The following is a 15,063-nucleotide window of genomic DNA, read 5'->3' on the forward strand; positions in this document are numbered from 1 at the left end:
GGCCGTTGGCGGCGGCGGCGGCCCGCGGGGCTGGCGCCCTCGCCGTCGGCAGCCGGCAGGGGGGCCCATGTTTCCTTGCCTGGGAGCTGCAGGTCGTTTGTTCGAGCCTGCTTAGGGCCAGCGGGTGCCGGTTTTTCTGCCTTATTGCTTGCCTTTTTCTTCAGCACGCAGGGGGCTAGAAAATCGGAAATGATCTTAATTAAACGTTTTCTATACAGAAACAACCAGGCCCTTTTTGTGTGAAGCGAAGGCAGCAGACCTTATCACAAAAGACAAATATTTATCAGGGAACAAAAGATGTCCATGGTTGCTTACAACAGGGTAGATTTTTCTCTCTCTTCTGGTGAAGATGTTTAGCAGTGTAAGATGTTTATCAGGGCTCCTTGCTGAAATTCTTTGTTTCCCTGTAAGATCTCCAAATGAAACTGTTTTTCTTTCTATGAAGCACACAATGAAATCCATGAGTTAAACTGCAGAGAATGCAAACACCTGCTTGTCTGCCTGTTGACTTTGTGTTTCGAGAAGATCTTTTCTGTTTCACATGATAATGGTTTGGGGGTTTGGTTTGGTTTGGTTTTTTATTCTGTGAGGAAAGAAATGGTCATCTTGCCTGTCTTCCTATTATGTCGCTTCTGATTCAGCTGTTTGTCTCCTTTGAAGGAATACCAGGTTGTTAAATAAAAGTATTCCTCTGTCACAGAACGGTATGCGTCATCCAGTGAATAAGCTCTTAGCTTTTACTGTTTTTCCTGTCTGGTGACTGCTTTGTGTTTTGTATGCTTATTTTTAAATGCTCTGGTCGATAAACTGCATGCTTGACAGCCTTGTATTTTAAGCTATGAACAAGAGGAAGGAAACATTAAAATTTGTGTAATTGTTTATATTGTCTTTGCCTGTTCCCCTTGTCCATTTCATAGATGGAAACACAGTATTTCAGATATACAGAAACCCTCAGTATTCAGTTACTTAGTGTGTGTGTGCCCTTAGTATAAAATGACTTTAGAAGATATTTGAAAAGTACAAGCATTTACTTTTATGAGATTTTGTTCCAAAGGCTAAGGTCATCAGTTACCTAAAAAACAGCTTAATCATTTATATTAAAGAAAGCCAATTTGTCCAAGTAGTGAGGAAAGTTAGTTGTGATGAAATTTATTTGCAGGGCAAATGTACAGCCTCATAATAAGTATAATCTGATACTTTTGTACAGAGTTCTGGCACTGAACGACATCATTCATAGCAGTGTCTGTGCTCGAGTCTTTGGGTTTGCATTAGTTCACAGGCTGTGGGGCGTACTGTAAAATACTTTTCTGTGAAAAGTTACAATAGAGCTTTACATTGATGTAGGCTTTTAAGTACAGTGCTGGAGTAAACATACTCTGTCATAACAGAAGTGTTTTACCCAGTCAAGGCATGCCTGCTGTTTTAACATATTTCATAAATCATTGTGGGGGGGGAGTGATTCTCCAAATGTCTATACTTAAAGCTAGTCCTACTTACCAGAGAAAAAAATATTGAAGCTTGTGGGACTCCTGGGAGCAAGGGCCTGTGGAGTCGACATCTATGTATTTCATAAGCATCATTACATTTTAAATCAGTAATATAAAATAAAACTTTGAAATGTGACACAGATGAAAGTATTCTGTTTGTTGTTTTTTCATTTGTGACTAGTATGTTTCTCAAACTTTGCAATCCCTGAAACTAGTTCTTGGGGGTACGTGTATGTAAATTATTTACCTTTGTACAGCACTTAAAGCAATCAGTTTTAATGAAATCAAGTTATTTTAGTTCAAATTAACATGAGAGTTTTAAAGTAAAGCTGCTATATATTTGTTTTCATTGATCTATTTTTAATCTGATTATAGAATTTCCATTAGATTTTATTGAAATACTGAGTTGAGACATTTTTGTTCAACTTATCTTAAAAAAGTATAGAGAGACTGCAAGGTAGGGAGTCTTAGGCCATTCTTAAAACAGATGAAGTTACGTTCTTTTATTGTGATTTGTCTTTTTCAGGTCAGAGCTTTCTCTTTTCCCATAGGTAAAACTTGTTCTATGATAACTTGTAAAATTTCCATGTTACACTAAAACTTCTGTATTTCCCATGCTGTTATCTTACAGTGTATTTTTGGAATGAATGCATAAGTATAACAAATAACAGTATACTAAGTACTTAACAGAATAAAGCGGCTATCTTGGCTATCTTGCCTTGAACTATAATCATTTTCTAAGACCCTCTGAGAAGAAACAGCAGCTCCGATAGGAAGAGATTTATTCTTCAGAAACACAGAATACATATTATAAAAATGTCTACTTATAGTTTTGGACTGCTCTTGCCCCTGTGATAAGTTTTCTATAAAATAAAAAAAAAAAAAAAAAAGAGGCTGTTCAAGTTTTCTTTTCTAACAGTGTGTGTGTGTGTGTGTGTGTATATGTATATATATATATATATATATATATATATTATTTGAGAATTTTATTATCTTCAGTTTTATGAGCCCTACAGTGAATTGATATGACCACAGAAGAAGGAGAGAAAAAAGATGGAGAGAAAAATGCAAGAGGAAAAGGAAAAACTTAGAGCAGGACCAAGTTGATAGGGAAAGCTCATTTTTAAGATAACTTACCTTCCTATTTGCTTTTGTCAAATAGCATATTAACATTATTTCTTTTATATGTAAGGGAAAAACACATAATGAACAAATGTTCAAGAGCTCAAAAATAATAAAAAACTCTACTTCTGTTGAAATGAAGTCAGTCTAGCACTAGCAAGTAGTTTGTATTATATTAATGCCTTGTTGCTTGTGATAGCAATGCCGACCATTTGATAGGTTGGTGCTAAAGAACCAGCCTTTTAAAATTACTTTTTAATGTGAGCAAAGTATTTAGAAAACTTTGCTGAAAGGGAAAGATATTAAAATTTGAGTATTTTTGGCACAACTTTGTACAGATGGGATTGTAATTGGTGACATGGGAATAGTATATGTACTGAAATATTTGAAATGCTAATTCATTTCTTGCTTCAGTTTTCCAACTGCCAGCTGTAATTATGGATTTCATTTAACAGATGCTGACAAAGGGAGTAACTTCACTCCTGGAGTAATCCCCCTGAGACATGAGAGTAAAGTCAAGGCTCAGGTACTTAGACTGTGGTGTTCAGATACAGTTCTAGGAATCTGTTTGGATGCTGCTATTAATGGCTATCTAGTATACAGATTATAAACCATTTGTATTTTAAATATATCTTGTTATACTTAAGCTGTGTTACTTGCCAATTTTCTTTATCCAGATCAATGGAAATCTGAAGATTTAGATCTACCACAGTTTACATTGCCAAAAATTCATTGTTTTCTGGGAGAGGTGGATGAATCTAGAAATCTTTAATAGCTCTACTGAGCTTTTGTAAAATCTGAGAGTTGTATGTGAAATGGTTTGTGAAACCTTTTCAATTAGTTTTATGTTATTTTCCAATTGGCTATATTAAATACATAAAAATGTTTTAATAACAGTAATAATCTTTCTAAAATTCCTCAAATGAGCTTGCTGATTTTTTTAAAAACATCTGAATAAAACATCTGTATAAAACAAGTTTTTTACAAGTAACGTGTAGGGGTTCATTTCACAGATGAACTGAAATAGTAACTAAAGGCTTTGATCAGCATGTTCCTTCTGTGAAAATGACACAAACCTATTAAAAAGATAATCTACTTTAACCTATCTTTAGAGTGTTAAAAATAAAATCAACTAAATAAAGTTGTTTAATTATATTTTGTGAACAATTATGTTCGTGTACCATTTATAGTCCCTATTCTAATTAAAGGAAAAATTACAATTAACTTCAATAAGAAATCCTCTGCATTTTTCAATGCAATCTGGAAACTTAATGTTGAAGTTTCAGGTAAAATGAAATGTTCTTATAGTTTCAAAATTAAGTATTACTAATATCCTGAATGATTTCTTCGGTCCCAGAGGACTTTTATACAAGGATGTAGTAGGAATGAATCCAAAAATGTTCTTTATAGTTTTAATAGAAGTTACTTAAAAATCTTTCCAGTGTTGTAGGAAATATGTTCCTTTTTGAATCATTTTGTAATTGTTGATCAATCCTGACAAAGTTTATAGCAGGGATGCAGTTTTATTTTAGCTTCAGAAGATTTTGTAAAGCATATATTTATATTTTCAAATCCTTACAGGCAATAAAAGCATAAAGGAGTTAATTGCACAGTAGAACCTTTTTTCATAAATTTCTGAACAATTAATTATTTTTTAATCTGTTTTTCCCAAGTGATTTTAAGATGCTTTAAAAGTTAACAAGAAAACAAAAACCAGATTTTGAACCAATTTCTGAATGCTTCAAAATAAATGGAGGAACAGCCAGAATCTGTGCTTCTGCTTTGAAGCTTAAACTTTAACAAAAATATTTTTGTGTGTCTTCAAAAGTTTTTTTTCTGCTTGATTTGAAAGCACTATAGTTAACTAGTGATTTGTTTTGATATAAACTAATATAAGTGTAATTATAAAAGAGTGAGTAGAGAGGACAAAAGATTGGATTGTTCTAAATTTTCTGAAGTACTGAATCATTGTTTTCTTTACGTTTATGCTACCCTTATGTCAACGCAAAAAATGAGGATGTGATTAATGCAGTACTTAGAAGGTTAAGGTGAAGTTTCATACTGGATTCAAAGCAATAAAATGTGTAACAGGAAACTTCATATTGCTTCATGTTAATGTTCAGGGCCAGATCATAACTGCTGGAAGGATAACAGTGTGAAGTCATTTGCTGTCTGAGTTTATGTGAACATGTCTAAATGGCATGTGTGTGTGGGGGGAGAATGAACATTTTAGGGTTTACGTATAAAAAGCTTCACCTCATTATTTGGATCAATATATGAAAAATGTGCTGGGTACTGTACAAACAGATGCTGCAAATGTTAGCTTTCAGCAGGGAAACAGCGTAATACATGTGTGTTTCTGCTCATAGGAATAATTTGATTCTTGTAATGCATTGCTATCTCCATGAATTAGCAAGATCTAGTCTGTAAAGGAATATATGATTTGGTTCCACTTAACTGTATGAACCAGGGAGCATATCGTATGTTGATTAAATCTGTAAAGCATAGAAACAGGGTACAGTAATACTGCTGTTGTAATTGGTAGATGTTTGAGGTCTCTCTCTCTCTCTCTCTCTCTNTCTCTCTCTTTTTTTTTTTTTTTAAGTACCACCAGAAAAAATAACAATCCATTTTTTAGGGGTTAATATGAACTGATTAAAAAAAGAACTAGCCTTCTGTCTTTCTCAGGCAGTACAATTTACTTGTATTATTTTTGATGATTTTTTCAGGATTGTTTCCTGCGTAAATTCGGAGATAGACACTGGAACTGAGGGAGCTAATTGTTAACACAGTTTTATAGCAGATAGAAAAAATCTGTTTTTCAACCTTTTGCCACTCACATTTCTTACTATTTCATGTTGCTGTTTTTCTCACTTTAATTGTGAGAGCCAAATAAATACATGACAGGTCTCCATCTTGCCACAGATTTACTGTGTTTTACTTTATATGATCATGTTTGTTTTCTTGATGTGAGTGGAAGGTGGCAGCAGTTTAATCAAGTCAGTGTATGATGGGCTCTGAGAGATTTTGACCTTATTCCTTGAAAAGAGGTACCGTTTCCATCTCTGCATCGTGTATGAAGTGGTTAATAGAATACCTGTGCTGACTGTGCTGTGTTGAAGTCTGGAGGCTTGCTGGAATAAGGGGAGTTTTTTGCCAGGCTTATCATTAATTTAACAGCATAAAATGAGAGTAATAGCTATACGTACACAGCATGTATCTGATGGAGTGTGATAACATTTTAAAAATAATAAAAAGTGAGGCATTGCTTTTAATAGTGCATATATGTATATGTATGTATATAATACATGTTTTTACCAATTGCTAGGTTCAAAAGCAGTTAAAAATCAGACTATAATTCTGTTTTCCATTGCAATTAATGTCTAAGGAATCAGACTGCGTTGGATAATTTTGCTTAGTGTTGGGCAGAGTAGCCTGCCTTTTTTAATGACAAAGCTTGGATTTTGAGCTATGCAACTTTCCAGAGGAGGAATAGTATTTTCCTGTAATGCAATAACATTCTAGTGCTCTGCACACCGGGGTGCGGTCAGTCATTTGTTGGGGTCTATAGGAAAAATTCTAAATCTGTATGCAAAGCCACTGCTCTATGACAGTGTGAAAACATCTGGGATGTTTTGTATTCCAGAAAGCAGTGCTGGGTGAAGCGCTGCCCTTCTCTGCCTCCGCGACCCGATACACCTTGTGGCAGCTCTCTGCCCCACTCCTGGCCCTGCAGACTGCCTGTGCCCACCCCCAGGTTAAGGACTGCGGCTTTTGGCCCTTCTCTCTCTTGCTTCCCACCCTCTTCGTGGCCCTTCGTGAGGATGCCAGGGCCAGGAGCCACTGGCATGTGCAGGGAGTGGGAGCAGAGGTTGTGCCAGGGTGCACCAAGGGCAATGGATGCATGCTGCTGGTACTTTCAGGACTCCCCCCCACACACCTCTCAACGCACTTCCTGCAACATTTCTTCTCTCAGGGTCTCCCTGACTCTTGCAGGGGGCTGCCCAGCACCTGGTGGTCGCTGGATCAGACAAGGCATGGCTACTGACCCCTTCCTGCTCAGCCCATGGTGCCACTGGGTTGTATGGACTTGCAGAATAGCTGGCATTTACCCTAGCAATTTGTGTGTGCATGAAAAATTGTTTAATACAAATTGCATCTTGGAGGAAAACAAACTAGAATTCTGTTCCCTATATGCAGCATCTAGATGCAAAAGCATACATGATATCAGGTGAGAGTTTGAAACAGTCTTGACCTATTTAGGCAGAAAAGGCAAGGGATTTTGTGTTTGGAGTCTTGATGCCAAGTTAAAAGTGCCAGCAAAAGAGAAGGTGAACCTTCATGAATAAGCAAGAAACTACAGCAGGAGCAATTCCAAGATGTTTGCCTATCTGTGAGGTGGACTGAAGGACGCTGACCTGCGTCAGGTTGCAGGTTGAGCTTTTTGCCACATGCTCATAGGTCTAGCTGCCATATATTCCTTTGGAAGTATTTTGGAATAGCTAAAAGGTAGGTCGGGGTTAAGGGAAAGGAAGTTCTTTTTGTTTTCTTTTCTCTTTGTTTCTTTGTGTTTCATGATGGGAATAAAACACAAAGCAGGAAGGATTCAGGTCTCAGCTATTTTGTAGTCTGAGTAGTACCAAAAAGGTGTGTGGGTTTTGTGTACGACATGAGAAACAGGATACATGTATGCCTGAGTTTAAGCATGTCGTTAGTATTTCTTTTGTAGCAAAAAATATGTTAGAAAACTGCATGTTGTGCATAAAATGAGTTTTAAATTGATTGGTTTTGAAATTGGTTTAACCATTCAGATTCAATTTAATCTAAGACATCGAAGAGTGTCCAGGCAAGTCTTTCCGGAATATCACTGCAGAGCCGTTTGGCATTATACCCACATTAACAGTGTGCTGTGTCATTAAAAAAATAAAACTGCATTTTTTTTTCTTGGTGTAGACTTCTACAAAGTGATAAAAGGCTCTCTATGTTGGTTACAAATACTGTAAAATGTTTACTTTGCTCTAGAAACTTGGGGCATTTCATGCTTGAATCTGTTGTATGTGGCCTCTTAATATCTTTTCCATTTCTCTGCTTATATCTTGTTTGACCAATAATGAGAAAAATTTCCTCCCTGGGTTTTGAGTAGACAATCAGTTACTTTGATAGTGGGACAAAACAATGTGCCCTGTGGAGAAAGTGTAGGTAATGGGGTCAGTTATAGGCAGGATACTGGTTAGTTAGGAACTCTGAAATTASTTCTCAATACTTACTCTGTTACTGCCGGAAAGTTGCACAGTTCCCCCGAGCCTTCATTCCTCCATATATAAAACAGAAATAAAATTGACCCGGCATGCAAACAAGCAGTGTAGTTTTGTATTTCTGCACTGAAATACTAGAATTTCTTTGCCATTAGGTGTTTGTTCATTATTAGACCAAACACGAGGTTCTCTTTCTCCCCTTTTAATGTTTATACAGAGAAATCCCAGAACCTATCATACATCGTAGGTGTTCCCAACTCAACAAAGTTTATATGCCCCAAATCTTTTAATGCATAATTGCACATGCACACAAAGCATACCCAACTGGGAAGTGCAGTCTTCAAATTTTATGAATTACAAAAAAGGATTAGAGGTGGCTAAAAGCTTCTCAGAAGTGTATGTAAAATTGACTTTTGCTCTTCCTGATATTAAGTGTCAGAGCTGAGCTGCTTCTGCCTTGGGACGGGAAGGAGCAGGAGTTAGACTTGGACCATGTAAAAATATAGGGCCTCATTTCTCCAGTATTCCGATTGCATCCTAACCCCTAAAGTTGAGTGAAGGCCAAGAATTTTGGTTTGTAAATAGTTTTGTGTTGTTTAATTTTGCTTTTGCATTTTATTGCAACAAAAATGGAACTTTAATGACTTTCAGTGTTGGAGGCTCTGGTAGGTGGGAACAGAACCTCATCCAGGAATAGCTGGTAAACTGGAGTCTGGAAGGCCTCCTGTGGTGCTTGAACAGAAGTGAGGATGTGTATTTGAATCTCTACCTTTTTTTCTATTCTTATATTTTTTCCTTGTTTAGCTAAATTTTTGCTGCTTGATTGCTGGTACCATTCTGTTGCTTGTGTGTATGTATGTCTAAGCTTACTGCTGTGCAGAATGATTTTCCAGATACCTTGCATGTTGAATAAAATACAATGTAAAGTGGAATTGGCATTTATGAAAAATAGAAATGTGTGTACTAATGCTCCTACTGTGAAATTCTGGAGGTGGTTAGTGAAAAATTTTAATCAGCCATTAAATAATCAATAATTACTAGTTCACAGAAGGTATTTCAAAATTTTTATTTCTTTGGTTTCAGGATATTGGAGGTTACAGATACCATTTTTAAAAGGCCTAAGGGAGTTAGAAACCTGATTCGCATTGAATTTAAATGTAATTTGAACATCTTATTACCTCAGATGTTTTTGAAAATCTCAGCATGCGTGGGTTGGATCAATTGGTCCTTTACTACTGAAGGCACTGAATTGTGAATTCTGACTTTCTAGTCCTTCAGCAATACATGGATCTGGGTAAGGAGAAATGAGAGCTAGAATATCTTCAGTTAAACTTTAAATTCTTGGAGGCTTTGAAAACAGACTTTTAAACATCTCTTAATGAGTAAACTGAGTTTAATTTTTCTTCTTTGTTGCTCACCTTTGGGGTCCACTTAATTCTGTCAGAAGGACTATGCATTCTCAGAAACTTCATAAACTTTTCASATTGATGCATAGCATCTTCTGTCCTGGAAAGAATGTATGGCATGAAAACTGTTCTCTTTGCACAAGAACACTTCTATTTTTTTCTGTTGGTAGTTTCAGCAGAAAAGACTACCTGCCATCTCTTTCTTTCTAGTATCTTGAATTGTTCTTAAAAAATAATCAGCTTAACTTACCAGTTCCTTTTTGGTTATTTTCATATTCTGAACCATTCTAAATCACCATGGAAAATGTTTCAAGTGACTAAGCTTTTCCAAGTATACTTGTTACCCACTTTTTGAGTATTATCAAATCAGTAATTCAGCCACCCATCTAAACTCATTCTAAATTTATATATAATCTCCATTGACTTCAGAAGGAATTCATATAGGTGTAGACAAAACAGACAGACTTGCAGAAACATTCTACCTTAAGCAGTACCAGCCACCACCAAATACAATTTCCAGTTATTATTACTTCAACTGTTTGTGATTAATTCTTACGGCAAAGACTCAAACTGCATTCCTCAACACTCCCATTTTCTTATGACAAATATACATACCCACTTGGCAACATTCATGCTTGCTCTTCAGTTTTCCTTCTGGTCCTGTGAATATTAATTTGTTTTCTGTAACAGAGCAGAGCTCCAGCAGGTTGGGTAGCAAAGTATTTCTTCCCTAAGAGGGTATGTCTAAATTAATGTTTTCTTCTGAATCAGAGGTCTGGATCATCTCCATTTATTGGGCTTCAGTTCATATCATGAAGTGATCTTGGAGCATGTGGACAAGTTTCATTTAAGAGGAAACTAACTTGGGAGGTGCTCTCCAGTTAGGCATTCAGGCCACACAAGAAAYGAGAGTTTAAATGTTTGTAGTGTAGGTGTCACAGAAAAAGAAAAAATAAAAAGTGGGAAGAAGTAGTCAAAAGTGTCACCTCTTCCACTGTTGGCATGAATTTGAAGAAATAAGTAAGCTGAGAGGAAACAGTGATGAAATCTTGCTAATCTAGCTTCAGGAGAGCTCTCTGTCTGCAAGTGCCTGATGGCTAAAGGTGCCCTCCTATGCTTATGAATAAAACATATGAGAAGTGAGATTCAAGATTCATTCCTGTCCTTAGTGTTTCCCACTGCCTAATTCCAGAGAGTGTCCTGATAAGCATGCCAAAGACTTTTGCATTGCCTTCCTTCTATCCATCCCTCACATCCAGCCTTTTTGGTTAGGCCAGAGCTGAAGGACAGAAAGGAGAAGGGGGAGGAGACCTCCTCCCTTCTTCTGGGCTGAGACAGCCTCCTGCATCTCTGGACTCAAGAGCATCGGAGCTAGTAGCCACCACTTGCTGAGCAGCAGCAGGGAGCTGTAGACTCCTGGCACTGCCTTGCTTTGCCTCATGTGAAGTCGAGAGAAAGGTGTGGTTAGCCCAGCCTGCTGCCCAGGAGGGTCTCAGGACTTCAGGATGACTGCGCAAGGAAGCGCTCCTATGGATCGAGTGGGAGGTGAGTCGAGGGTCAAACACCAGGCTTAGAAATATATAGTCCTTAATTGGATGTAACCTCCATTTCATCTGTTTGTGCTGACATGAATGTTGAATATAAAGGGCACTGGCCAGCAGTGTCTGCAAGGAATGCACCTGGTCTGCCCGTTATTACTGCAGGGAAAGTAGTGCCCCCCCCCCAAACTTCTGAAGCATGGAATATTTAGTCCTGTTAGGGAATAGTTGTCTTAGGCTCCAAATCTGCTATAGGAATCCACATGTTCCCTCTTCAGATTCTGTCATGTAGCCTCTTGAAAAGTTGCTGAATGTCCTGTACTATTTTTGTTCTGCTTCATGGTTCAAACTAAAGCATTCTGCAGAAGACTGTCCATTTTGTCAGAAACCAGAATGGTAAAATAAAAGGGATTCACCTCTGAAGAAGCAGTTCCTTTTGGTAATTGGATAACAGTAGAGTAATACAGCTTTTCCAAGGTATTTATTCAAAGCAGTGTATTATTAAGCCACTAATGTATTCTCAATACAAAAGACAAAATTAGGGTGGTTTAATTGCCTCTCTGTTTGCAGTCTGTTTTATATATCACAAGAAGACAGCTGTAGATCTGAAGACAGACATGCTCCTGGCAAATGATGGGTATACGTGAGTGAGAACTTCCTCTGAGATACTGACCTCATCACAGTCAGCTGCTTTGAAATTTGTTGTTTAAGTAATCTATCTAATATGTCTAAAGAGTCGCATATCAGAATCAGTCCATCCAAATGCCTCAGCAAGGTCAATAAAAGGATAATAAATGCAGTAACACTCTATGTTCTGCTCTGGTGTGAAGCTACAGGGGGAGCCTTGTACTGTATGAAAATTAATTCTTGTACATATATTTGTGTGAAAAGTACTCTGGACTGTGGCTGGTATAAAATCCATACCAAATTCATTTTCAAATATAATTTTCTGCAGTAAGCTTTTGTTGTGAAACTGAAAGGAGTCAACAAGTGGCAATTACTGAGGAGATTTTTGGAAAGGAAGTAGGTCTAAAGTTTGTGGAAGTAGCTTTCTATCCCTTTTTTGCTTTTGTGAAGAAAAAAAACCACTGTTAGTATCTCTTCAGTAAAAAGAAACATTTTGGCTTTGATATTGGTCCACTTTATAAACCATAGTAATTGTAAAAATAAGCAGTTCTTTAAATACAATAAATACAGTAAATATAAAGACTGAAGGGATAATAAATGCATTTGGACTGTTAATTTACTTACCAGGCTGGGAACACTGAGCATCAGTCCTTTAYGGGAAGAGGAAAAAAAGAACACTAGGCATAATCCTGGGAGCTAATTTTTCTTTTTCTTTGTTTCAGTAGACTGTAGTAAGAATTGGGTACAGACATCATCTTGAAATGATGTCTCATATTTTTTTTTCCCCCAGTTGTCACACTGGTTCAAACATAGGAAGGAATTTTAGCACTTTTGCTTCTGATGATTGAATGACATGAGGGAAGTGACCTTTCTCACAGTATATGGGCACATCTAAGAAATATTTCTCAGTGTTTAGAAACCTCCAGATTCTRTTTGACCATTCTATAAATGGTCAAAGATTTGGGAATTGGTGGCTTCTTTCAACACCAATTCTGGAGGCTTTGAAGATTGGGAAGAGTACTTCAGTCAATTCAGACCTTGGCCAGTGAAAAAAATATATATTCGTCTGAGAGTCATGAACAGAATAGGTAGGGATTTCAAGTTTCAAATGACAAAGATGAAAGCAGACCAAGTATTGATGCACATAAAGCACTCTTTCTGCAATATGAGTTTGCTGAATTGCAGCATTTGGATTACAGTCTTTTTAGGACTCTGTAGGTAGGATTTTTTTTTTTTTTTTGAATTTTTGCTGCACCAAAATCTGACCATGCCTTAAACGTGAACAAAACTCTTTGTCCTCCTTGTTCTTATTACCTTTACCATCAARATAGCTGTGTTTCATGAATATGGTTCAAGAAAATTGTATATTGAAAACAAAGCAGATGATAGAATACAASCCTTTCTCTCCCCAGTAACAGACTTTTTCCTTAGAAATACAGACTCTATTGGTACTAACCCAAAGGGTTTGTTGAATATAAATTCACAGCAACGGTGTCTCATCTTATTGGATACCGTGTCTGTAATGCATCTCTGAACAACAGAATTCAGTCCACTGCTTTAAGAGTAATTTTTAAATGTGCACCTGCAATGTGGTACCCTTTCTGCTCCAATTAGCAATATGTTAGTGAAGATAATATGTATAATATAACTGAACTTCTTAGTATTTTAACAGAACTCAGTTCAAAAGTTTAGATGGCCAGTTATAATGAGAACAGGTATGCTCCAGTAAGTTTACTAGCATAACAGCTTCTGGATAAACCAATACAGATTTCAGGCAGTATCACTGGTGAAATCATATCTGAGTAAGGAAGAAGTGTTGAGAAGCTTAGTGACTCACTTTTTGGGTCAGCCAGGAAGTTCTGTCTAATAGAGTTGTCTTCAAGTAAAGAGCAAAATGACGTTAGCCAAGTAATTTTTAGAGATTTTATTGAAGCACTGTAATAGTTTTTAATATAAAAGCTTCAGGACTAGGGAAGAAGTGTTTCAGGTTCTGTTTCCTAGTGTTTCTAACTTTAAGGAAAGTAAAAGAGGACAATGCGAAAATAAATAAAGGAGAAAGAAGTTAGAACTTAGCCTATTGCCATATGAAATAAGTAGGGAGAAGATAACACCCTGGTTTGCTCTCTCCGTTCAGTCAGCTGCTAGCCATTGTTTGTTTTCACACTTTCATTACCAGACTCTAAATTAACAGCTGTCAAGATACTCAATTCTGAAGTATTTTAACAAAATATCATCATTACACCCCCTTAATGTAACATGAAAGCAAGGATAAGAACATTTAATTTTAACCACTTAAAGAGATATTAGTTAAGATGTTCAAACTATTGGCATATTTACTTCTATAGATAACAAAAAATAGCTCACTAAATTGTTTTCTTCATTGGCCAATGGTAAATCTGGGTGCTGGGGGTTTATTTTAGTGTGTTAGGAAAGGGTGGGATAAACCCTGTTAGGCAGTAGATTCACACAGATCCATTAGAGTTCGGCATACCTATTAAAGTCTTCTAGAATAAGATGAGATAGCACTAATGCAGATTAAATTCAGTTATTTGCAGTAGTGTAGAAATACTTTGAAATTTGCTTAAAATTAAAACTTACTTCTGATCAGCAGCACAGTATTAAATTTGTAAGTCATCTCCTTTCCAAGAGGACTGGCATCTAACCTGAATGGACAAATTCCGCTGCTGGGTTGCCTCATGTTAAATGTGATACAATATGATGATGATGTAATTCAGAACTCATGGCTTGTAGGCAGTATGTTTTTAATGGTTATAGGAAATGCCAACAAATAAATAYATAAAGCCAACAGAAATGAGGAAGGTTGGTGCTTTCCATAATCAATTAATGTTCAGAAGCGTCACCCGTGAGTGGGCAAAGATCAGGGATGAACGGACTAAATGAATGTTAGCACGTTGTGTCATGTCATTGTGAATCTGGAATGGAACCACAATGGAATGTAATGAAGTATTGAAAATCCAAGACTTGTTAATAGCACATAAAGTATTCAGTTTGTGTATGAAAAAAATCGCATTTCTATTCTTAAACTATTTTGTTTTCTTCTGTGGATAGGCCAGGATCTGTTGAAATTCTGTAATGCTAAAATGTTTACAATTAACAGTCATGAAAGACTGTGCAGTTTATACTGTGATTACGTGTATATATTGAGACACTAATTAAAGTGTTGAAGAATATTCTTAGTTGTAGATRTCATAAAATCAGTTACTTTTACTCAAGTGGCAGTGAGTGTTACCATTCTTTATAGTCATTTGGTGGGTCTTCCACATCAATTCTTSGAAAAGAGAAAGAGAATTATGTTCTGTCCAGCTCAACAATGACTGCTCAGCAGTGTACACAGTGTATTTCAGAATATCTATTTTTCCTGTTTGTCCCAATTTTTTTGGACAGACATGAGACCTCTTTTTCTTTTCTGCATGCTTTGGAAAGCTGCTGTTTTAAAAGAAGACCAGCCTCCTGTTCTTCAGGCACTGCTCTGGTGATCAGCTTACTGAAAAGATGCTGTACAAAGGAGGGGCTGTTGAAATTTCACTTCTGAAGGAGAAGATACAGTACTGGATTAAGTCAGTAACTTGTTTGATTTTAGGGCTCAGCTGTGAGCAGCAACATACTG

The 15,063-nt window shown here is 36.7% G+C and overlaps 1 long non-coding RNA gene across 18 annotated transcripts in view; it reads left to right on the forward strand.

Moving 5' to 3' along the window:
* LOC146587860 (uncharacterized) overlaps positions 1 to 15,063 on the forward strand; it is a 359,490-nt gene that overhangs the window by 35,400 nt on the left and 309,027 nt on the right. Inside the window, exon 3 of one of the 18 annotated variants that reach the window (XR_014897548.1) lies at positions 3,065 to 3,135. The exons of the other annotated variants lie outside the window; for them this stretch is intronic. This is a non-coding gene — a long non-coding RNA (uncharacterized LOC146587860). The remainder of the gene's footprint in view (positions 1 to 3,064; positions 3,136 to 15,063) is intronic. 18 annotated transcript variants of the gene reach the window in all.

This window comes from Rhea americana, unplaced genomic scaffold (assembly GCF_003343005.1).
Source record: "Rhea americana isolate MKP2758 unplaced genomic scaffold, rheAme1 scaffold_56, whole genome shotgun sequence".
Lineage (NCBI taxonomy): Eukaryota > Metazoa > Chordata > Aves > Rheiformes > Rheidae > Rhea > Rhea americana.